Consider the following 26,811-nt stretch of genomic DNA (forward strand, 5'->3'; position numbering starts at 1 on the left):
AATAGTTGCATGTCCCTTTAACGGGAACCGCTGAATTACTGGACTGTGTCGCACCCTTTTTATGACCGTCAGCTGGAACTGACTGAGCGACAAGCATTTTCATTTTCGTGTCTTTCATACGCCTTTGTTCGTGTTCTTGTTCTTTTCTAATTCTATTCTGGTGATACTGTAACATTTGTAACATTTGTGAGGGAGTTTTAGCTTGCCAAGTGCTCTCAACTTTCAATACTCTGTTTTTAACCTGCGGCAGTGAATTCTCGACTAGTTTTGTTACAAAAAGGTGTGGATATGACTCACTATTTGCTTTCAGGCCGTTATTAATACCAAAACATTTTTCAAATCGGGAATAAAAATCACTGGTGTCTTCCTCGGGTTTCTGTTTACAGGCTGAGATTGCTCCCCAATCTTCCTTTTTCGTAGTTAACAAACGTGGCAATACTTGTACTAATAGACCTGGCAATGCTTTTCTTTTGTCCCCAAGCCCTACGCCTGCAGTTCGGTTATTTTCTTCAGTTTCTAATGCGGTCCAATCAATCTTTTGGTCTCCCACCTCCCATTCTTTTTCCTTGAGTTTCTCATAAATACCGGCAGGCAATAATACTTTCAATATTTTCATAATGTCAGGATAGGTATAATCACCCATGAGTAACATGTCCTTTAGTTCACGGTGAAAACCTGCTGGATCTTTGTCATGGCTGGGCACTAATTTTTTCATTTCCAATAGTTCTATTTTGGTTATGGGCGTGTACACAAACACGCGTCTAAACGTATTGTCATCATTCCTGACTGGGTGTACTTCGCGTAAGGGATTCTGTCTGTCTATGTAATACGGGTTTCTCTCCATGGAAGGAGCTGGATCATGTTCTGGGCACAAAAAGGTACTATATCTGTGTCTGTATTCTAGAATTACTTTAATTAGATCGGTACCTAAACCTCTCCATTTATTCATGAGCAGTTCTATCAATATATCAGGTAGTGGACCAGGATCGGAGTGTTGGCCTTTATATAATATAAGGAGATGTTGTATCATGTATATACTAGCCAAACGTTGTTCGTCTGGGGCAAGATTCAGAAACGTGTGTGCTAGCGCATCATCACTGTATTTTTCAGAGCCGTCAGCCCATTGTACTGCTGACCTGGCTAATTCTTGTTCATCCATAGAATCGAGCACATGGTACCCCCTTCGTTCTCGAAGTAATTTATCAGTAGCCTGGAATAAGTGTTCAGGGGTCCTTGGATTTGTAATAACTGTTTGAAAAATTCTGTTACATTCTGGATGTATCGGACGTATTGTTTTATTAAAAGATCTTCCTTTTCCTACATAAGCTATCATTTGTTTAGCTGGTAATTCAAATTGTCCTGTGTTCATTTCTGACTGTTCCTCCTCCTCTTCCTCTGATTCAGTTTTATCTGCTTCTACTCTGTTTTCATGTATTCGTTCTACTTCTTTTCTGATCCTTCGGCACATGGCTTCTATACACTTCTGTTTATCATGTCTCCCGTCTGTTATATTCTGACCCCATTTGGTAAGTGCTTGCATTTCCTCCGAATCTACCTCAGGCCTATCTCTATTTCTGATCAGTTTATAAAAAAGCGTAACAGTAATTTTTGTATGTCTACTTTCTGGTATTCCATGGCTTCGGCAATACTTTCAGGACCTTGCCCTGATTGGATAAAGCGATATATTTTGTCTAGATGTTCAACCATTCCTGGTAACGTCATTAAATAGTTTGCAGCTCGTCGCAAACGTACTGAAGACAGCAACATTCTGTCGTGTTTTCCTGGCACTGGATCATATCTACAATCGGAAAGAGGCTCGTTTAATATATTGTCTGATATTCTTTGGGGTGTACGTCGATATGCTAAATCTCTATAAGTCAATCTAGTTGTTGGCGGTGGCGTGGAAAAACCTCCTGTCGCACCCCCTGAGGTGCCAAGTCCAAAAGGATTTGTTGGGTGCAGGGTAGAGAGTGTCGGTGCAGGAAGGACTGTAGAAACAGATGGAATTGTTAGAACTTGAGTAGGAGTTTGTTGCTGCAGAGGTGAGTGCAGCTGATTTTGGGGTTGAGTGTCGTTAACGGGTGGTGTGCGTGGCTGCACACCATTAGCATATTCGGGGGCTGCATCGTCTAAATAGGAAGAAAGGAAAATGTCTTTTGCGGTCTTGGGATGTACTTTAATCGGGAGTAACGGAGGTGGCAGATCTTCTGGTACCTCCAAAGTGGCCTTAGGCAAACCCTCGGCCAGAAGAGGATACATACCATTCATAAGAGTGTTTCGTTGTCTGTCTACTTGTTCTGTTTTTATTCGGGTACCTTCGTCAATTAATATGTTTTCTCGGGCCTTTTCTGAATCTTCCCTACTTTTCTCTTCCTTTCTGAGCGCTTTCTCTGTGCGCCTATGCGATTCTTTACGCCATAGTTCAATGGCATCTTTCTGTGACTGTCTGGCTTTCTTTTTCCATAACGCTTCTTCTATTCTCATGATGCAATCTGCATCCCATGTTCCAGCAGCGGGCCATCTCTGACTCTCTGCCAAATCCTTGGTGTAGTCCACCCATAGATCAAGATATAATACGGCATCTAGGCCATGTTTATGGTACATAAAGTACCCTGGAGTGTCCCTAGGTGGGATAGGAACAGCTTCCTCGAGTATCCCTTTTCTAGTTTTTATCTGTCTTAATTTTGAAAATAACGGCATCTTGAACCTTGTTACTTAATTCTTACTCGGTTTTTGAACACAATAATTACAATAAACACAATAATGAAGATCGAACAATCACTCATACCACGACATTTAAAACATATCAAAACATTTTAGAACGAACAATAATAATTAGAATAAAACTAGTTAACTGCATAATACTAAATATACTGTATGTACTGCTAAACAGTACAGATACACTGCTAAAACAGTGCAGACCAGGTCTGTGTACCCAGACCCGTCTTGACCGGCACAAACTAATGTGCACGTCTAGATGCGTCCTCAGCAACGGTACTCACCGGGAAGCACAGAACGGAAGGCCTCGGAAGTCTGGACTGGACTAGACCAAACTGGACTGGACTCGACTCGTGACTTAGATACTTCGGAACTTCGGAATCTGGTGGGCCTCTGTATACCTCGGATCTTGCTCTCTCAGCTAGGCTCTGGTCGGGATTCTCCGCACTCCTCACCGCCTCGTCTGGGTGTTGATCGCAGCCTCAGTCGCCCCCGTTGGCCTGAGGGAGATACAGGATATCCTGCGGGTACGCGTAATAGTCCGTCCGGCTGTGGCAGGAGACCGGGTCTGCAACGCACCTCCGGCGCGTGGGGTGTGAGAGGTGTCCCTGTTCGGGCGCCAATTATGTGGTAAATTTAAATTACCTAGACTTAATTTATGCGGTAAAATACAATACGAATAACTCAGTAAAAATAAGAGGCAGAATCCGTGGTATTCGAGGGTATAATAGGGTATTTATTCCTAACAAAGGAATGATGGTTCGAACCAGGCAATCGAGTTCCGTCACCACGAAGGTTCAGGAAGGGATCAGCAATACATTATTGACAGGTTATGGCATATATAGTAATGCATTACAGTAAAGACAGATGCAGGAGGCGTAACAACTGATAAGAATACACATACGTAATAGAAAAGGCGTTACAATAGGCGTGCATAGAGGCGTATACTAAAAATGTCATTATGATGGTGACACAAATGGGTGGATCCATAAGAGAATCCTGCAAAGTCAGCAAAAATACATGGCAGAGATGCGCGCGCAGCCGCATGACGTGTGATTGACGTGTAACTAGAGGGTGAAGGGAACTTGATATTTAGCCCTACATGAGGAGACAGAAGTCTGGGGTGTCAGGACAACCTAGTCCTAAATCATATCTAATATCTTGTGTTTAAGGAACTGTATTATCTAGAAGGAAAGGTCTTCTCGGACAGATCCTATTCTATACTGACTGCTAGTGCGTGTACAAGTGTCTAAGTGTCTACATGAGATGCGAGGGGGGCATGGGCCTACCATGGTAACGAGAGTCATGAATTACTTGCACGGAGACAGTAAGGCCGGGCCCTTTGCTCTGCAGCTAGAGGGATGTTTACCTAAGCTATTTAGACAGGAATGCATTTCTTGAGGAGCGGAACAGATAACTTGAAGGCTGAATACAGTTTTGGCAGGCAACAGGCCGGGCTAGGCACCGTTAGCCGCGCAGGAAGTAAGACAAGGTTCATAGATACAGATGCAGGTCCAGGCTGGAGCATTTCAGAGGCAGAAGCAGGAAAAAGCTTGATGGCAGAATTCAGGGCCTACCTTGCCAGAGCTGGAAAACGTGAAAAGTATACCATATAAAGACGGTGGCAAGGCATACTTAGGAACGGAATATCTGGCCCATTCATGGCAGATATGAAAGAGTACATATTAACGTTGGACACAATTGTATTTGCGTCTTCATAGCTTGAAGTGGAGGGAACATACATGTACTTGTAGCATGTACATGGAGCCGTTGGGGTCTAGATAGGGGACACAATTGACCATAAAAATTCATATTTCCTCACAGTCCTAAATCCAAGTGCTGTGTTCCCACGTTGTTGGCGCGGTGTATACCTGCCACATGGCCGCCTATGATCACGGGGTTGGTGGGATTGGTGCTTCTCGGCAGCCGGGTAGCCACATAAAATATCTGCTCCACATGCCCCCTGATGTGTGAGAAGCACTCTGGACACAGTGTAGGTATCAAACCTTTAATGGTACGAACCGCATCTCTCTCACTGAATTCATTCACAGGTATTCCATCAAATCGCCGACGCGTTTCGAAGTTCACTACTTCTTCTTCCAGGGCTGATGGAAAATCAATTGCGCAGTCCCATGTAATTCCGTAATTGCACGCCCCTAATTGGCTGTCTAATTAGTCCTGTGCAAAGGATTCTGGATTAGGTAGTCCTGGTCATGTCAAAACCCTGTATGGGTGCGCTGATTAATCTACTGGATGATCACTGTACAAACCCACAAATGGGTATCAGAGGAAGAGCCAGTCCTAAATCCAAGCGCTGTGTTCCCACGTTGTTGGCGCGGTGTATACCTGCCACATGGCCCCCTTTGATCGCGGGGTTGGTGCTTCTGGGCAGCCGGGTAGCTGCCTAAAATGTCTGCTGCACATGTACCCTGACGTGTGAGAAGTACTCTGGACACAGTGTAGGTATCAAACCTTTAATGGTACGAACCGCACCTCTCCCACTGAATTCATTCACAGGTATTCCATCAAATCACCAACGCGTTTCGAAGTTCACTACTGCTTCTTCCAGGGCTGATGGAAAAAACAATTGCGCAGTCCCAGGTACTTCCTGTTCCTAATATGTTCCATAATTGCACGCCCCTAATTGGCTGTCTAATTAGTCCTGTGCAAAGGATTCAGGATTAGGTAGTCCCGGTCACGTCAAAACCCTGTATGGGTGCGCTGATTAATCTACTGGATGATCACTGTACAAACCCACAAATGGGTCTCAGAGGAAGAGCCATTCTTAAAACCAAGCGCTGTGTTCCCACATTGTTGGCGTGGTGTATACCTGCCATATTGCCCCCTATGATCACGGGGTTGGTGGGGTTGGTGCTTCTCAGCAGCCGGGTAGCCACATAAAATGTCTGCTCCACATGCCCCCTGATGTGTGAGAAGCACTCTGGACACAGTGTAGGTATCAAACCTTTAATGGTACGAACCGCATCTCTCTCACTGAATTCATTCACAGGTATTCCATCAAATCGCCGACGCGTTTCGAAGTTCACTACTTCTTCTTCCAGGGCTGATGGAAAATCATTTGCGCAGTCCCATGTAATTCCATAATTGCACGCCCCTAATTGGCTGTCGAATTAGTCCTGTGCAAAGGATTCTGGATTAGGTAGTCCTGGTCATGTCAAAACCCTGTATGGGTGCGCTGACTAATCTACTGGATGATCACTGTACAAACCCACAAATGGGTCTCAGAGGAAGAGCCAGTCCTAAATCCAAGTGCTGTGTTCCCACGTTGTTGGCGCGGTGTATACCTGCCACATGGCCGCCTATGATCACGGGGTTGGTGGGGTTGGTGTTTCTCGGCAGCCGGGTAGCCACATAAAATGTCTGCTCCACATGCCCCCGGATGTGTGAGAAGCACTCTGGACACAGTGTAGGTATCAAACCTTTAATGGTACGAACCGCATCTCTCTCACTGAATTCATTCACAGGTATTCCATCAAATCGCCGACGCGTTTCGAAGTTCACTACTTCTTCTTCCAGGGCTGATGGAAAATCAATTGCGCAGTCCCATGTAATTCCGTAATTGCACGCCCCTAATTGGCTGTCTAATTAGTCCTGTGCAAAGGATTCTGGATTAGGTAGTCCTGGTCATGTCAAAACCCTGTATGGGTGCGCTGATTAATCTACTGGATGATCACTGTACAAACCCACAAATGGGTATCAGAGGAAGAGCCAGTCCTAAATCCAAGCGCTGTGTTCCCACGTTGTTGGCGCGGTGTATACCTGCCACATGGCCCCCTATGATCGCGGGGTTGGTGCTTCTGGGCAGCCGGGTAGCTGCCTAAAATGTCTGCTGCACATGTCCCCTGACGTGTGAGAAGTACTCTGGACACAGTGTAGGTATCAAACCTTTAATGGTACGAACCGCATCTCTCCCACTGAATTCATTCACAGGTATTCCATCAAATCACCAACGCGTTTCGAAGTTCACTACTGATTCTTCCAGGGCTGATGGAAAAAACAATTGCGCAGTCCCAGGTACTTCCTGTTCCTAATATGTTCCATAATTGCACGCCCCTAATTGGCTGTCTAATTAGTCCTGTGCAAAGGATTCAGGATTAGGTAGTCCCGGTCATGTCAAAACCCTGTATGGGTTTGCTGATTAATCTACTGGATAATCACTGTACAAACCCACATATGGGTCTCAGAGGAAGAGCCATTCTTAAATCCAAGCGCTGTGTTCCCACATTGTTGGCGTGGTGTATACCTGCCATATTGCCCCCTATGATCACGGGGTTGGTGGGGTTGGTGCTTCTCAGCAGCCGGGTAGCCACATAAAATGTCTGCTCCACATGCCCCCTGATGTGTGAGAAGCACTCTGGACACAGTGTAGGTATCAAACCTTTAATGGTGCGAACCGCATCTCTCTCACTGAATTCATTCACAGGTATTCCATCAAATCGCCGACGCGTTTCGAAGTTCACTACTTCTTCTTCCAGGGCTGATGGAAAATCATTTGCGCAGTACCATGTAATTCCATAATTGCACGCCCCTAATTGGCTGTCGAATTAGTCCTGTGCAAAGGATTCTGGATTAGGTAGTCCTGGTCATGTCAAAACCCTGTATGGGTGCGCTGACTAATCTACTGGATGATCACTGTACAAACCACAAATGGGTCTCAGAGGAAGAGCCAGTCCTAAATCCAAGTGCTGTGTTCCCACGTTGTTGGCGCGTTGTATACCTGCCACATAGCCGCCTATGATCACAGGGTTGGTGGGGTTGGTGCTTCTCGGCAGCCGGGTAGCCACATAAAATGTCTGCTCCACATGCCCCCTGATGTGTGAGAAGCACTCTGGACACAGTGTAGGTATCAAACCTTTAATGGTATGAACTGCATCTCTCCCACTGAATTCATTCACAGGTATTCCATCAAATCGCCAACGCGTTTTGAAGTTCACTACTTCTTCTTCCAGGGCTGATGGAAAATCAATTGCGCAGTCCCATGTAATTCCATAATTGCACGCCCCTAATTGGCTGTCTAATTAGTCCTGTGCAAAGGATTCTGGATTAGGTAGTCCTGGTCATGTCAAAACCCTGTATGGGTGCGCTGATTAATCTACTGGATGATCACTGTACAAACCCACAAATGAGTATCAGAGGTAGAGCCAGTCCTAAATCCAAGCGCTGTGTTCCCACGTTGTTGGCGCGGTGTATACCTGCCACATGGCCCCCTATGATCGCGGGGTTGGTGCTTCTGGGCAGCCGGGTAGCTGCCTAAAATGTCTGCTGCACATGTCCCCTGACGTGTGAGAAGTACTCTGGACACAGTGTAGGTATCAAACCTTTAATAGTACGAACCGCATCTCTCCCACTGAATTCATTCACAGGTATTCCATCAAATCACCAACGCGTTTCGAAGTTCACTACTGCTTCTTCCAGGGCTGATGGAAAAAACAATTGCGCAGTCCCAGGTACTTCCTGTTCCTAATATGTTCCATAATTGCACGCCCCTAATTGGCTGTCTAATTAGTCCTGTGCAAAGGATTCAGGATTAGGTAGTCCCGGTCATGTCAAAACCCTGTATGGGTGCGCTGATTAATCTACTGGATGATCACTGTACAAACCCACAAATGGGTCTCAGAGGAAGAGCCATTCTCAAATCCAAGCGCTGTGTTCCCACATTGTTGGCGTGGTGTATACCTGCCATATTGCCCCCTATGATCACGGGGTTGGTGGGGTTGCTGCTTCTCAGCAGCCGGGTAGCCACATAAAATGTCTGCTCCACATGCCCCCTGATGTGTGAGAAGCACTCTGGACACAGTGTAGGTATCAAACCTTTAATGGTACGAACCGCATCTCTCTCACTGAATTCATTCACAGGTATTCCATCAAATCGCCGACGCGTTTCGAAGTTCACTACTTCTTCTTCCAGGGCTGATGGAAAATCATTTGCGCAGTCCCATGTAATTCCATAATTGCACGCCCCTAATTGTCTGTCGAATTAGTCCTGTGCAAAGGATTCTGGATTAGGTAGTCCTGGTCATGTCAAAACCCTGTATGGGTGCGCTGATTAATCTACTGGATGATCACTGTACAAACCCACAAATGGGTATCAGAGGAAGAGCCAGTCCTAAATCCAAGCGCTGTGTTCCCACGTTGTTGGCGCGGTGTATACCTGCCACATGGTCCCCTATGATCACGGGGTTGGTGGGGTTGGTGCTTCTCAGCAGCCGGGTAGCCACATAAAATGTCTGCTCCACATGCCCCCTGATGTGTGAGAAGCACTCTGGACACAGTGTAGGTATCAAACCTTTAATGGTATGAACTGCATCTCTCCCACTGAATTCATTCACAGGTATTCCATCAAATCGCCAACGCGTTTTGAAGTTCACTACTTCTTCTTCCAGGGCTGATGGAAAATCATTTGCGCAGTCCCATGTAATTCCCTAATTGCACGCCCCTAATTGGCTGTCTAATTAGTCCTGTGCAAAGAATTCTGGATTAGGTAGTCCTGGACATGTCAAAACCCTGTATGGGTGCGCTGATTAATCTACTGGATGATCACTGTACAAACCCACAAATGGGTCTCAGAGGAAGAGCCATTCCTAAATCCAAGCGCTGTGTTCCCACGTTGTTGGCGCGGTGTATACCTGCCACATGGCCCCCTAGGACCGCGGGGTTGGTGCTTCTCGGAAGCTGGGTAGCTGACTAAAATGTCTGCTCCACATGTACCCCGACGTGTGAGAAGCACTGTGGACACAGTATAGGTATCAAACCTTTAATGGTACGAACCGCATCTCTCCCACTGAATTCATTCACAGGTATTCCATCAAATCGCCAACGCATTTCGAAGTTCACTACTTCTTCTTCCAGGGCTGATCGAAAAAAAAATTGCGCAGTCCCAGGTACTTCCAGTTCCTAATATGTTCCGTAATTGCACGCCCCTAATTGGCTGTCTAATTAGTCCTGTGCAAATAATTCTGGATTAGGTAGTCCTGGACATGTCAAAACCCTGTATGGGTGCGCTGATTAATCTACTGGATGATCACTGTACAAACCCACAAATGGGTCTCAGAGGAAGAGCCAGTCCTAAATCCAAGCGTTGTGTTCCCACGTTGTTGGCGCGGTGTATACCTGCCACATGGCCCCCTATGATCGCGGGGTTGGTGCTTCTGGGCAGCCGGGTAGCTGCCTAAAATGTCTGCTGCACATGTCCCCTGACGTGTGAGAAGTACTCTGGACACAGTGTAGGTATCAAACCTTTAATGGTACGAACCGCATCTCTCCCACTGAATTCATTCACAGGTATTCCATCAAATCACCAACGCGTTTCGAAGTTCACTACTGCTTCTTCCAGGGCTGATGGAAAAAACAATTGCGCAGTCCCAGGTACTTCCTGTTCCTAATATGTTCCATAATTGCACGCCCCTAATTGGCTGTCTAATTAGTCCTGTGCAAAGGATTCAGGATTAGGTAGTCCCGGTCATGTCAAAACCCTGTATGGGTGCGCTGATTAATCTACTGGATAATCACTGTACAAACCCACAAATGGGTCTCAGAGGAAGAGCCATTCCTAAATCCAAGCGCTGTGTTCCCACGTTGTTGGCGCGGTGTATACCTGCCATATTTCCCCCTATGATCACGGGGTTGGTGGGGTTGGTGCTTCTCAGCAGCCGGGTAGCCACATAAAATGTCTGCTCCACATGCCCCCTGATGTGTGAGAAGCACTCTGGACACAGTGTAGGTATCAAACCTTTAATGGTATGTACTGCATCTCTCCCACTGAATTCATTCACAGGTATTCCATCAAATCGCCAACGCGTTTTGAAGTTCACTACTTCTTCTTCCAGGGCTGATGGAAAATCAATTGCGCAGTCCCATGTAATTCCGTAATTGCACACCCCTAATTGGCTGTCTAATTAGTCCTGTGCAAAGAATTCTGGATTAGGTAGTCCTGGACATGTCAAAACCCTGTATGGGTGCGCTGATTAATCTACTGGATGATCACTGTACAAACCCACAAATGGGTCTCAGAGGAAGAGCCATTCCTAAATCCAAGCGCTGTGTTCCCACGTTGTTGGCGCGGTGTATACCTGCCACATGGCCCCCTATGATCACGGGGTTGGTGGGGTTGGTGCTTCTCAGCAGCCGGGTAGCCACATAAAATGTCTGCTCCACATGCCCCCTGATGTGTGAGAAGCACTCTGGACACAGTGTAGGTATCAAACCTTTAATGGTACGAACCGCATCTCTCCCACTGAATTCATTCACAGGTATTCCATCAAATCGCCAACGCGTTTCGAAGTTCAGTACTTCTTCTTCCAGGGCTGATGGAAAAACAATTGCGCAGTCCCATGTACTTCCGTAATTGCACGCCCCTAATTGGCTGTCTAATTAGTCCTGTGCAAAGGATTCTGGATTAGGTAGTCCTGGACATGTCAAAATCCTGTACGGGTGCGCTGATTAATCTACTGGATGATCACTGTACAAACCCACAAATGGGTATCAGAGGAAGAGCCAGTCCTAAATCCAAGCGCTGTGTTCCCATATTGTTTGCGCGGTGTATACCTGCCAAATGGCCCCCTAGGACCGCGGGGTTGGTGCTTCTCGGAAGCTGGATAGCTGACTAAAATGTCTGCTCCACATGTACCCTGACGTGTGAGAAGCACTGTGGACACAGTATAGGTATCAAACCTTTAATGGTACGAACCGCATCTCTCCAACTGAATTCATTCACAGGTATTCCATCAAATCGCCAACGCATTTCGAAGTTCACTACTTCTTCTTCCAGGGCTGATCGAAAAAAAAATTGCGCAGTCCCAGGTACTTCCTGTTCCTAATATGTTCCGTAATTGCACGCCCCTAATTGGCTGTCTAATTAGTCCTGTGCAAATAATTCTGGATTAGGTAGTCCTGGACATGTCAAAACCCTGTATGGGTGCGCTGATTAATCTACTGGATGATCACTGTACAAACCCACAAATGGGTCTCAGAGGAAGAGTCATTCCTAAATCCAAGCGCTGTGTTCCCACGTTGTTGGCGCGGTGTATACCTGCCACATGGCCCCCTATGATCACGGGGTTGGTGGGGTTGGTGCTTCTCAGCAGCCGGGTAGCCACATAAAATGTCTGCTCCACATGCCCCCTGATGTGTGAGAAGCACTCTGGACACAGTGTAGGTATCAAACCTTTAATGGTACGAACCGCATCTCTCCCACTGAATTCATTCACAGGTATTCCATCAAATCGCCAACGCGTTTCGAAGTTCAGTACTTCTTCTTCCAGGGCTGATGGAAAAACAATTGCACAGTCCCATGTACTTCCGTAATTGCACGCCCCTAATTGGCTGTCTAATTAGTCCTGTGCAAAGGATTCTGGATTAGGTAGTCCTGGACATGTCAAAATCCTGTACAGGTGCGCTGATTAATCTACTGGATGATCACTGTACAAACCCACAGATGGGTATCAGAGGAAGAGCCAGTCCTAAATCCAAGCGCTGTGTTCCCATATTGTTTGCGCGGTGTATACCTGCCAAATGGCCCCCTAGGACCGCGGGGTTGGTGCTTCTCGGAAGCTGGGTAGCTGACTAAAATGTCTGCTCCACATGTACCCTGACGTGTGAGAAGCACTGTGGACACAGTATAGGTATCAAACCTTTAATGGTACGAACCGCATCTCTCCCACTGAATTCATTCACAGGTATTCCATCAAATCGCCAACGCATTTCGAAGTTCACTACTTCTTCTTCCAGGGCTGATCGAAAAAAAAATTGCGCAGTCCCAGGTACTTCCTGTTCCTAATATGTTCCGTAATTGCACGCCCCTAATTGGCTGTCTAATTAGTCCTGTGCAAATAATTCTGGATTAGGTAGTCCTGGACATGTCAAAACCCTGTATGGGTGCGCTGATTAATCTACTGGATGATCACTGTACAAACCCACAAATGGGTCTCAGAGGAAGAGCCATTCCTAAATCCAAGCGCTGTGTTCCCACGTTGTTGGCGCGGTGTATACCTGCCACATGGCCCCCTATGATCACGGGGTTGGTGGGGTTGGTGCTTCTCAGCAGCCGGGTAGCCACATAAAATGTCTGCTCCACATGCCTCCTGATGTGTGAGAAGCACTCTGGACACAGTGTAGGTATCAAACCTTTAATGGTACGAACCGCATCTCTCCCACTGAATTCATTCACAGGTATTCCATCAAATCGCCAACGCGTTTCGAAGTTCAGTACTTCTTCTTCCAGGGCTGATGGAAAAACAATTGCACAGTCCCATGTACTTCCGTAATTGCACGCCCCTAATTGGCTGTCTAATTAGTCCTGTGCAAAGGATTCTGGATTAGGTAGTCCTGGACATGTCAAAATCCTGTACAGGTGCGCTGATTAATCTACTGGATGATCACTGTACAAACCCACAGATGGGTATCAGAGGAAGAGCCAGTCCTAAATCCAAGCGCTGTGTTCCCATATTGTTTGCGCGGTGTATACCTGCCAAATGGCCCCCTAGGACCGCGGGGTTGGTGCTTCTCGGAAGCTGGGTAGCTGACTAAAATGTCTGCTCCACATGTACCCTGACGTGTGAGAAGCACTGTGGACACAGTATAGGTATCAAACCTTTAATGGTACGAACCGCATCTCTCCCACTGAATTCATTCACAGGTATTCCATCAAATCGCCAACGCATTTCGAAGTTCACTACTTCTTCTTCCAGGGCTGATCGAAAAAAAAATTGCGCAGTCCCAGGTACTTCCTGTTCCTAATATGTTCCGTAATTGCACGCCCCTAATTGGCTGTCTAATTAGTCCTGTGCAAATAATTCTGGATTAGGTAGTCCTGGACATGTCAAAACCCTGTATGGGTGCGCTGATTAATCTACTGGATGATCACTGTACAAACCCACAAATGGGTCTCAGAGGAAGAGCCATTCCTAAATCCAAGCGCTGTGTTCCCACGTTGTTGGCGCGGTGTATACCTGCCACATGGCCCCCTATGATCACGGGGTTGGTGGGGTTGGTGCTTCTCAGCAGCCGGGTAGCCACATAAAATGTCTGCTCCACATGCCCCCTGATGTGTGAGAAGCACTCTGGACACAGTGTAGGTATCAAACCTTTAATGGTACGAACCGCATCTCTCCCACTGAATTCATTCACAGGTATTCCATCAAATCGCCAACGCGTTTCGAAGTTCAGTACTTCTTCTTCCAGGGCTGATGGAAAAACAATTGCGCAGTCCCATGTACTTCCGTAATTGCACGCCCCTAATTGGCTGTCTAATTAGTCCTGTGCAAAGGATTCTGGATTAGGTAGTCCTGGACATGTCAAAACCCTGTACGGGTGCGCTGATTAATCTACTGGATGATCACTGTACAAACCCACAAATGGGTATCAGAGGAAGAGCCAGTCCTAAATCCAAGCGCTGTGTTCCCATATTGTTTGCGCGGTGTATACCTGCCACATGGCCCCCTAGGACCGCGGGGTTGGTGCTTCTCGGAAGCTGGGTAGCTGACTAAAATGTCTGCTCCACATGTACCCTGACGTGTGAGAAGCACTGTGGACACAGTATAGGTATCAAACCTTTAATGGTACGAACCGCATCTCTCCCACTGAATTCATTCACAGGTATTCCATCAAATCGCCAACGCATTTCGAAGTTCACTACTTCTTCTTCCAGGGCTGATCGAAAAAAAAATTGCGCAGTCCCAGGTACTTCCTGTTCCTAATATGTTCCGTAATTGCACGCCCCTAATTGGCTGTCTAATTAGTCCTGTGCAAATAATTCTGGATTAGGTAGTCCTGGACATGTCAAAACCCTGTATGGGTGCGCTGATTAATCTACTGGATGATCACTGTACAAACCCACAAATGGGTCTCAGAGGAAGAGCCATTCCTAAATCCAAGCGCTGTGTTCCCACGTTGTTGGCGCGGTGTATACCTGCCACATGGCCCCCTATGATCACGGGGTTGGTGGGGTTGGTGCTTCTCAGCAGCCGGGTAGCCACATAAAATGTCTGCTCCACATGCCCCCTGATGTGTGAGAAGCACTCTGGACACAGTGTAGGTATCAAACCTTTAATGGTACAAACCGCATCTCTCCCACTGAATTCATTCACAGGTATTCCATCAAATCGCCAACGCGTTTCGAAGTTCACTACTTCTTCTTCCAGGGCTGATGGAAAATCAATTGAAGAGTCCCATGTAATTCCGTAATTGCACACCCCTAATTGACTGTCTAATTAGTCCTGTGCAAAGAATTCTGGATTAGGTAGTCCTGGACATGTCAAAACCCTGTATGGGTGTGCTGATTAATCTACTGGATGATCACTGTACAAACCCACAAATGGGTATCAGAGGAAGAGCCAGTCCTAAATCCAAGCACTGTGTTCCCACGTTGTTGGCGCGGTGTATACCTGCCGCATGGCCCCCTATGATCGCGGGGTTGGTGCTTCTCGGCAGCCGGGTAGCTGCATAAAATGTCTGCTCCACATGTCCCCTGACGTGTGAGAAGCAGTCTGGACACAGTGTAGGTATCAAACCTTTAATGGTACGAACCGCATCTCTCCCACTGAATTCATTCACAGGTATTCCATCAAATCGCCAACGCGTTTCGAAGTTCACTACTTCTTCTTCCAGGGCTGATGGAAAATCAATTCAAGAGTCCCATGTAATTCCGTAATTGCACACCCCTAATTGACTGTCTAATTAGTCCTGTGCAAAGGATTCAGGATTAGGTAGTCCCGGTCATGTCAAAACCCTGTATGGGTGCGCTGATTAATCTACTGGATGATCACTGTACAAACCCACAAATGGGTCTCAGAGGAAGAGCCATTCCTAAATCCAAGCGCTGTGTTCCCACGTTGTTGGCGCGGTGTATACCTGCCACATGGTCCCCTATGATCACGGGGTTGGTGCTTCTTGGCATTCGGGTAGCCGCCTAAAATCTCTGCTCCACATGTCCCCTGATGTGTGAGAAGCACTCTGGACACAGTGTAGGTATCAAACCTTTAATGGTACGAACTGCATCTCTCCCACTGAATTCATTCACAGGTATTCCATCAAATTGCCGACGCGTTTCGAAGTTCACCACTTCTTCTTCCAGGGCTGATGGAAAAAACCATTGCGCAGTCCCAGGTACTTCTTGTTCCTAATATGTTTCGTAATTGCACACCCCTAATTGGCTGTCTAATTAGTCCTGTGCAAAGGATTCATGATTAGGTAGTCCTGGGCATGTCAAAACCCTGAATGGGTGCACTGATTATTCTACTGGATGATCACTGTACAAACCCACAAATGGGTCTCAGAGGAAGATCCAGTGCTAAATCCAAGCGCCGTGTTCCCACGTTGTTGGCGCAGTGTATACCTGCCACATGGCTCCCTATGATCGCGGGGAAGACATGGCTTGGCAGTTCGGGCTGGACTGTTCCCATGAGGAACAGGGTCAGACTGATTTGCATATGGCCATGTCTGAACTGGGGTGGCAGAGTGGGCTAAAGAACGGTGATGGATTAAACCCAGATCAGTTGACTGGGGGTGAGTGCTTGAAATGTTCAACACTCCATCCATCATTTCCTTTGGTTTTTGCTTTGTTCGCCATAAGTTGGCAGGGTATGCTCAGACGTGAGTCCCTTGCTCACTTTGCCACTGGATTCAAGCAAGCCTGGCTGAAGACGGCTGAAATGCCAGAAACCAGTCCTAGGAAGCTTGTTTCCGGTCCAGGGAAGACATGGCTTGGCAGTTCGGGCTGGACTGTTCCCATGAGGCACAGGGTCAGACTGATTTGCATATGGCCATGTCTGAACTGGAGTGGCAGAGTGGGCTAAAGAACGGTGATGGATTAAACGAAGATCAGTTGACTGGGGGTGAGTGCTTGCAATGTTCAACACTCCGTCCATCATTTCCTTTGGTTTTTGCGTAATTGTACATAAAGACAACTCAAGAAACTGTAATTCTCGGTCATGATAGTAAATACCTTACATGTAAAATACGATACATTGATCATATATCACACCCGCTAATGGGTAATGCATAAAAACCGGCGCCATTTCAAAAATTCATTTCGGTTAATAAAACCAAACAAAACAACACATTTCACCCTGTATGGGCAACACCCTGGAGGAAAATGACACTAGTTTATAAAATATGTCCTCATGCCTCTATGCAGCCTATTTCCATATCACATGTTTTACTCAATTTTCTACAGTTGTATACAATTATATACAAATGGGCTAGATCTGCATATTCTAAATCAAATCTTGGTGACAATCAAAGAGAATCAGAGAAAAAAGAAAATCACATAGAAAAATCAAGAAATCAAAAAATCAAGAAAGGGAGGAAAAGAGTAACAGTGGGAAATACATAGGTCATCTTATATACGAATATGTCCGTTATAGAGAGTATCTTAAAATTATATACAACTGTTTAATCAGATGTCTCATTTAAGTTAGACTAATTTTCGCAGATGTCTCACTCCCCCAAATGAATGGCAAACTCTTCGCTACTGTTAAGACCTCGAGGTGTCTGTCTGAAGATCAATTATGTAACGCGACTCCAACCTACGGAGTCTCAAGATCCTGTCCCCCCCTCTAGGGCTAATCGGTACATGATCGAGGCAAAAGTAACTCAGCAAATCCCTGTTGCGATGATGTACTTTATCAAAGTGCCGCGCAACAGGGTATGTTTCATCCCCCTTTGCTATCGCCCGCATATGCTCTAATATCCTGATCTTAGTAGGATGAATAGTGCTGCCCACATAACGCAGGCCACATGGGCATGTGAGACAGTATACTGTATAGGGTGTGGTACAAGTCAGAAACTTCCTAATGTCTTTACGAATGCTCACATTAGGGATGTCATAGAAAAGAACCCTCTTACTTCCTTTGCAGGCTTTATATTTGCCGCATTGGAAGAAACCTTGCAATGTCCCAAAAGCTGATCTCGGGGCATCAATAAGATGACTACAGACTAAGTCATTTTTAAGTGATCTTGCATTCCTGAATGTAATAAGGGGGTTAGACGGAAGATCCTCCCCTATTATGTTGTCGGTCTGCAGTATATGCCAATTTCTTTTCATGATTCTTTATACATCCTTTGCATTCCTAGAGTAGGTCGTAATGAGCCGAAATTTACCTTCACTGGTTTTGTTGTCTATACTCTGCATATCTTTATTCTTCAATAAGTCTGTCCTTTTTATAACATTAACTCTCCCAAAGGCCTCATCCAGTACTTCCTTGCTGTAACCTCGTATTTTAAAGCGTCTGATACTATCCTTTGCGGCCTGCTGAAACTCCCTGTCGTCTAAACTATTCCTCTTTATCCGGAGTAGTTCCCCATAAGGGATACTCTTCACCAAATTGGTGGGGTGACTACTCGAGGCATGCAGGACAGAGTCCCCTGCAGTCGCCTTGCGGTAGAGCTTCGTCTTAAGCTGCCCTTCCTCTACATAGATGTTAAGATCTAAATAATTCACTGATACCGCATCCACATCTCCAGTGAATTCAAGATTGACCTCATTAGAATTAAGAATCCTGATGTATTCCCTAGCTGTATCCAGTGATCCGTTCCATACGAAGAACAAGTCATCGATGAAACGGTACCACCTAACAACCCGATTTGTCCAATCTTTATTGGCCTCGCCCCAGGCCACCTGCTCCTCCCACCAGCCTGTGTTGTTTTGTTTGGTTTTATTAGCCGAAATGAATTTTTGAAATGGCGCCGGTCTTTATGCATTACCCATTAGCGGGTGTGATATATGATCAATGTATCGTATTTTACGTGTAAGGTATTTACTATCAAGACCAAGAAATACGGTTTCTTGAGTTGTCTGTATATACAATTAGACATTTCAAGATGGCGCGGATTGATTGGAGGAAATGCGAGAGACATCGCAATATGCGGTAGTCCCTCTTTGATGTTTATGTAAAAAGATGAATGTTTAAAATCATGGCTCGTTGGCGCTTCGGTAAACATAGAGAAAGGTTGTTACCGAAACGTGTCTTCTTTGTTTTTGTATATGTGCAAAAGTTTCCGGTTAATACAATTACGGAAACGGCCCCCGTGAGTGCTTTCTTTCTCCAGAGAAGTCTAGAGTGAGGAGGAGAGTCGAAGCGGCAATATATATATATATATATATACATATATACATATAATGATATAGATAGATAGATAGATAGATAGATAGATAGATAGATAGATAGATAGATAGATAGATAGATAGATAGATAGATAGATAGATAGATAGATAGATAGATAGATAGATAGATAGATAGATAGATAGATAGATAGATAGATAGATAAATAGATATACATATAAATATACATACACATATATGTATATATATATATATATATATATACACAAGCACGTACACACACACACACAAACACTGACCTAAATTCTAACCAGGACTATCCATTCAGACACTCCGCACCTTTGCCCTGAACAACAAATGCCCACTCAGGCCTGAAATCTCTTTGCCTCCCCCACTCACTACCTACCCGGGAACAGTGACTTCTGGGGACTGTAGTTGACAACTGAACTATAGAGGGTGTGCAACCAGGTGATCGGGGGGTTGAGCACACCAACCAATGGGAGTGTGGCAGGACACTTAAAGATGTGGGTGGAGCAGCATCCTAATTACAGCAGCATCCGATGAAGGCTATGAATGCCAAAATGCATCATGCCCAAGCTGTCTAATTAAAGGTTTCCAAAGGATTTCCCGAGTGGCATCTTGCTTCTCTTTATTGGGGGGGTTTTGCACGGATATACTAATATATATACACACGCACGTACACACACACACATACACACACACTGACCTAAAAATGGAGCACCATCTACTTGGGTAACCATACATATCTATCGTAGATGGTAAGATGTTAAGAGACTGCTCCTATAGTGAATACCAACTTTATAAAAAAGGCTGTCATAACACAAAGAAGGTGAGTAACAACCTACATTGGTAATTAACTTCTTCAGCTTCTCTGAACTTCAGAACTCAAGTATTCTTCCAGTTTAGACCTCTTTGATTTAAACAACCTTTATGTTTTGCCTCACAGAATGAGGACACTGCAGCATAATCCTTTAGTTTCCTAAATGTGACACACAAGAGATATAAATACTATTGTCTCTTAAGGGAGCTGTGTACAAATCCTGGCATGGTCCTTAATATTCGTGCTTTATAATTCAGTTTTCCTTCCTAGCGTTTACTGTCTAAACAGCCTTGCGCAATGCTTAAGCATTTTATATTGCTTTGTCCTATAATATTGAATTAACCTTTATCTGACATTTATATTTAATCATTCTGGGAACTTTCCAATAAATCATTTAGCAAGGCTGGGAAATGAAATGGCACACCAGAATGGGCTGTCACAGATTTTAGGTACCCAGTTGCCTCAGAAGCATAAAATGCATTTCACAACAAGCAACAACAGAAAAACACTTTTGCGTGCCCTGCCTTGGCCTAATCCTCTCATCTTGGCAAAATGTGTGCCTTTTCAGTCATTCAGTTATAAAATATTATGCTGAAATAGGTAACTGTTGCATTCACTGCTAAAGTTACCGATATGGTGTTGGAAAGACACCGTTCAGCAGTAACAGCAACACACTGTTTATAGCAAGGCCACATCAGAGAATTGTATTTGCATCAACATCATTAAGAAATCATGGACTCATGACTCACCTTTCTTTTTTCAAGTTATCTATTCTTTTGGTCTGCACCTCCTGGTTCTTTACCCCACGTAACTAGCAAAGTTTGTTTGGAGACAGTCTTTCTAGACTTACTGGAGGTCTCAGTCCCGTATTTTTTAATTATTTTAAATGTGTATCACTTGCTATATTTTGATTAGAATTGGATGAGCAAGTTCGAAAAACGAGGCCAATCAATGTAGAATATCTGAGAAGTCAGATGACATTAATGCTCTATTTAGACTTTATAATTGTTGTCCATGCATGTCTCATTATTAATTATGTATACTAAAGACAACCTGATTTCAGACCTACCAAGGGAACCACAATTGTTTACATCAGAGAATAATTGCTTTACTCCCTCAATGCCATCAAAATTGGGATTTGAATCCTATCTGGCCTCGTTTCTACCTATGGCACACTAGATTACAACACTCTCCTCAACCTATTGCCAAAATACCTCAGGATAAGTGGGATAGTTCTCCAATGATGCCAGTTGTTCCTTTCAGACTGAAGCCAGAAAAGCTAATGGTATTATTATCAGCTCTGAAAAACATTCAATGTGGAGTTTCCCTGATTGTCACCATTAACACCACTTCATTTTAACATTAACATGACACTACAACCTCAGATCATGTCCTAATAACACCTTCACTTCCAAATTTATTCTGATGACAATTACCTTCATCTGCACATTAAAACTTGCCTGAAGCACATCAATCAATATATACCTGAGAACCCTGACATTCTCCAACAATTTATTAAACAGTCTCTCTTAAAAGTGGCCAGAAATGTTAGTAGCTGCTCCTACCAGTAACGAACATTGGATATGGTTTGACAATGATATCTAATTCTCACTGCGGATCACAGTAGATGCCAAAAACATCAACACCAACCAATGATGCTTGGAAAGATCCTCCACCTCACTCAGTTAAAATAACAGATTTAACTTGTAGTGTTGTGGAAATAAAGAATGACAGAACTCTTTTGGCTCTTGCGGGGCTTCAAAGACCTCTGATGTAAGCATTGGAGGGTAGAGAAGTGAATGCAGGTTTAAAACATTGAGTTCTGGCTTACACGTTGAAGAATAAAGAGGTGTATAACTACTCTCCGTGTGTGGTGCAGTCATTGGCAAGTACCCTGGCTCGGTAGGACACTACAACTGTTAATGAGTAGTGGATAAGTAACCTGTAAATCAACAGCGCTCTTACAGAGTGTTTGCCATGGTCCAGAAAACTGCTTGTGCATGCCACGTTTGCTGCAATCAAAGTACAGAATCGACACTGGCACCTGTAGAGTCTCCGTGCAATGACAGCCTGTGTAAAGCTTTTGCAAACAGAGAAAGCATCAATGGAAATCCACCGACCGGTGCCGAGAATTGAAGGAGATGGCTGCCAACAGATGTACCATGCTAATTATTGCTATGTGTCATCTGGAGTGATAATGCTGAAGGTGGATGCAATCGGGTCTTAGAAAAAGAGTTTGGTGACAATCCAAAGCAAGTTAAATTATAATCTGATGTGCTATGAAGCAAAGATCAATCAGGTTGTTACGAGGAGACATATAAGCACAAAGCCAATTGCATATCATAACACTATCTGCTTATCAAATCAGTTGAATATGATAAGACTAAAGAAAGTCATCAGACCACCGCCTGTTATGGAGTGTCCCAAGGGAGAGAGTTGGGGTTGTTTGTGAGGAGCGGTCCATAAATAAAGTGGCCCACCACCAAGAGCAACCAAATGGGGACTCAGAACAACTCCACAGTTCTCCATCAAAATAAAGAGCTTCAATGGAAAGCAAGGGTGTGACCAAAGCTCCTCAACTGTCAAGGTTGACCCTGAAGTCAGCACATCCAAAAGCTCTTGATATGGTTTGCATGAGCAAGTTCACCAAGAAGCATTAAACAGACCATTGTTGTCCTCTAATGGTTATACTGCTGCCATTTTCTTAAAATAACCATATGAGACTTCCAAAAAACACAATATTGAACTGTTTGGATAGAGACGTTTGAGGATTTCATAGACGCAATCAATGAAAAAGATGCCAAAAAGATTATCAAGTATCTGAAGCACATGGTGAGTGAAGGCATAAAAGAGGCCATAAAAAAGATACCACAAGATGGTGAAGTGACATATAATCACATCAAAGCAGCCTTTAATGTCAAGTTTAATCCAGTGCCAAATGCAAATTATGAATGATACATCTTCAGTCAAGAACAACAGAGAGTCGGTGAAACCATCAATTAATTTGTTGAGAGACTGGATCAACTCATAAAGCGCTGTAAGTTCAATGAGTTCAATGACGCTACATGGCTCAGAGTGGTAGATGGATGTCTGTCAGATTCTTTTTGATGACAAATTCTGAAGGAAACTCTGAGTTTAGAGCAAGTCCTCACGGCTGCCTGCACTGAAGAGTGCGCTAATCAAATAGCAGCTGATATAGAGGCCAGAGGTGCCCAGAGTGTGTCAGTCATGAATATGAAGAGTAAGCCAGTCGTGCCTCCACAGAAAAAGAAAATGGGTTTGATTCACAGAACTAACTTAAGACAAAATCCTAAACTTACTACTTTTGGTATTCACAGAAGGCATTTAGTAGTAGTAAAGTTAGGATTTTGTCTTAGGTTTGACTTAAGACAAACTTAAGACAAACTTAAGACAGACTTAAGACAGACTTAAGACAGATTTAAGACAGACTTAAGACAAACTTAAGACGGACTTAAGACAGACTTAAGACAGACTTAAGACAAACTTAAGACAAAATCCTAACTTAAGTCTGTCTTAAGTCTGTAAAGGACCTGTACGCATTTGTGTTGACATGTGCCAGGCAAACAAGGTAATTGAACGGGAATGACATCCAGGACCTCATATTGCTGATATGATAACTAAATTGAATGGTGCCAAGTTTTTCATTTTATTGTTTCGTTGTAAGCGACTGAGTTTTGGTGTATCCTTTGCTGCAGAACATTTCCAAGATGTCAATCAACGTATCATACAGCCTGTTCTTAATGCCTTCAACTAAAGTGATGAAATACTAATCTTCGAATGTACACAGAGATTTAATTAAGCAGAAGGATCAGACAGATATAAATTATACCTGAGAAAGACAGAGTGAGACAGGAGGGGGGAAAATCCAGGTCTTAAGAGATTTCCTGACAAGCGTTTCTGACTCCAACATTCGTACCTGAATGGGCAGTAGGTTCCATGCTCTTGTTCTTAGAGTTGTCACAAATTTTCCTCCTCTAGATTTAAGTGTAAATGGGATGGTTTAAGCAGATTAGCTGAAGAGGATCTGAGTGTTCTTGCAGTAATAAAGGGTGTAAACCTAGTAGTTAAGTATGATGGCCCTGATTTCCTGAACGTTCTGAAGGTAATTGTAAGGAGCTTGAATAAAATTATTTTATGGATTGGCAGCCAATGAAGGGTTTTAAGGGCTGCTGCGGCCGAGGAGTGACAAGAAAGTTTCAAAACTAGCTAGGCAGCTGCATGTTGAACCATCTGTAGCTTTTGTAGCACCTGTTTGTTTACCCCAACATATAGGCTATTGCAGTAATCCAGTCTGGATAAGATCAGAGCTACTGCTACTTCTTTCCTTGCAGCAAAGGGAGTGAGATCAAATAATTTTTAGTGATTTGATTAGATTAAAGCACATCCCTGTCACTGCCAAGGACTGTAGCCTGAACGAAAGAACAGCGTCAAATTTAACTCAGAGATTGTTGACTATTTCCGCTTTATTGTGGGGAGGGCAGGTATGTCTCCTGGCCACCATTTGACTGGATTGAAGGGATTGTCTTTGCCAATTAACATTATCTCAGTCTTATCTGTACTACGTTTAAGATGGTTGGGTGACATCCATCGAATGACCTCTGATAAGCATTGCTTAAAATTCTACTCAGAGTCATTTGAGCCTTTATCTAAGACTAAGATAAGTAGAGTGTCATCTGCATAGAAGGTCGTTTCATTTTGGAATTATGAAATTAGTGATATAAGTGGGGCCATGTAAATGTTAAACAAAAGATGGCTAAGGGAGGAGCCCTGTGGCACACCAGTCAGGCTAAGACGTTCTTTTGAAAAGAACGGTCCTAAGGCAACCGTTTGCCTTGGATTGTACAGGAAGGACTGTATCCAAGCTAAGACCGTGTGTGCTATGCTGCAATTTTTACTCTGGATAAGAGAATATCATGAGAAATGGTATCACATGCAGCAGACAGGTCTAATATGATCAGCACTGCATTCTTTCCGTTACCTAAAGTGAGTTTCAGTGTACCTACAGAGAATGAAGAATTGTGGACTCTTCCAAAAAAAATAGATAACTGCCTATTGAGAGCATGGATGGATCCATGACCTGTTTTTTCTGCAGTGGTTTAACCACTGCCAGTTTCCATTCAGGTGGACCTGTTGCTGTGACTAATAAGGAATTAATTATGTTATTAATAACTGGATTAACAATCTCTGCAGTCTTATGAAGCACTGCAGGAGGACAGGCATCAAAAGGGGACCCAGATATACACCAAAGAATACCTTGGTGTGACTGCTCCAAAGAAATTCTATCACAGGCCTGGAGCGAAAGCACTATGTAAGTACGGTCTAGTTCTAGATCCTGTAAGGGTGTAAATGATGTGCTGAATTCTTTTTGGATATTATGAATATTTTCCTCAAAGAAGGCTGAGATCTGATTACATAAAGTCTGCGATGGGGGGATGTCCTTAACTAATGCTTTTAGATTAGCTAAAGACTTTTAGAATCCCAAAAATATTTTGGGGATTCTGCTTAGCATCTATTATTATTTTTAGAAAGTGCTCTTTTTTTGGAGACTTAATTTGTTGATGGTATTTTTCCTAGCTATTTTAAACATGTTCCATTCTTCTGCTTTGTAACCTCTTCTCCACTTACATTCCAAGTGTTTGTATTGTAGGTGAAGCTCGACTAATGACGGCGTATACCAAGGGGCTGAGATTTTGGGAGTATATTTGGCCACAGCATGGCCTATTGGCACAAGTTCATTGCTGATGGAGGTGATCCATGCATCAAAACACTGGGAATCTTCTACTGTATTTTCTGACGTAGATGGTATAGAAGCTTCTGCTATATAGGGCAGGTCTGGATGAGCTATCATCTTCTAAACAAGAGTTAATGTTAAAAGAAATTAACCAATGGTCAGACCATTCTTGAGGGATTGGGGAATTAACTTTTAGGGAAAGAAAGTTGACGCAGACCCCGTTCAGGGTATGGCACGCCAGATACTTTTGGCCTGAGACCAACTGGTAAAGTCCTAGGGTTTCTAATGTATCAAGAAAGTTGTCCACTCCTGATTCTTTCCGGCATTCCAAACAAAGGTTGAAGTCACCTAAAAGCATAAAGTTCGAATAATGTGGGATAAGGTTTCCTAATGTAGCTCCTAAAGTGTAAAAAAAACCTCTTGATGAGGGCCAGGATGAAGATATATCAGAGGTAGAGACATTGAGCTTAAAGCAGAAATCCAGGCTTTCTGCTCCCATTGGGGCGGGAGGTCAAAATATGGTGGTGGTAACAGTCAAAGTAGGGGATGGCTAGTCCTCCTCCCCTTGACACCTTTCTATCTTGTCTACAAATAGTATAGTTGGGTGGGAGGGCTAGTGCAATATCAGGATTGCACCATTACTTAAAAGCCATGATTCTGTAATAAACAAAAAAGTCGAAGTGCATTTCAATAATCATTTCATTAATGTCTCGGGCATGCTTACAAAGAGAGCGAGCATTAATGAGTCGTCCTTTACTAAAGAACTGAGGGGAATATTCGCATAATCTTTCTTGGCAACAAACAAGTATCACATTTATGCGCAGTATTTGAAGATTTAAAAAAGGCTGCTAACATAGAGGTACCTGAGGTTAAACGGGCAGCATGGCTGGGGCTAGCCCGGATGTGAACAGGTGCAGATGTGCTTGCCTTTGGTGTGCCAACGGCATGCCAGTAGTGCGTCCACTGAGCGTGTCTGCTGTGGCAGGCCCATTAAATACTGGTGCCTGACAACCACTAGAGCACAGCAGAATGAAAATGTCTGCCCCTAACGGGGCTTCCTCCACCTGGAAGGGGAGGGTTAAAGTGCAAAAGTGTGAAGATCAAGATAACAACTGGTATGAAATGGGCAAAGTGAACTTAGGAGAAACAATGATCCGAGCATCAAAACGACTACAAACAGATTCACTGTAACTTTCCCAGTAGTGAATTTAGTTCTATTCCCCCAAGCAGCAATTACAATTAATTAGCATTTCAAATCAGGCAGGAACAAATTCAAGATAACTTTCCCAGTAATGGTTTCTGTTCTGTCCCTCCCTAGCAAAATAAAAAGAGTTAATATTAAAATTAGTAGTTTGGTAAATTCCTGAAGCAGTCTAGCTTCCACTTCGACTGAGAGAGCATGACAAAGCTCCCATGCAAGT

This window comes from Triturus cristatus, chromosome 7, assembly GCF_964204655.1.
Source record: "Triturus cristatus chromosome 7, aTriCri1.1, whole genome shotgun sequence".
NCBI classification, from domain to species: Eukaryota; Metazoa; Chordata; class Amphibia; order Caudata; family Salamandridae; genus Triturus; species Triturus cristatus.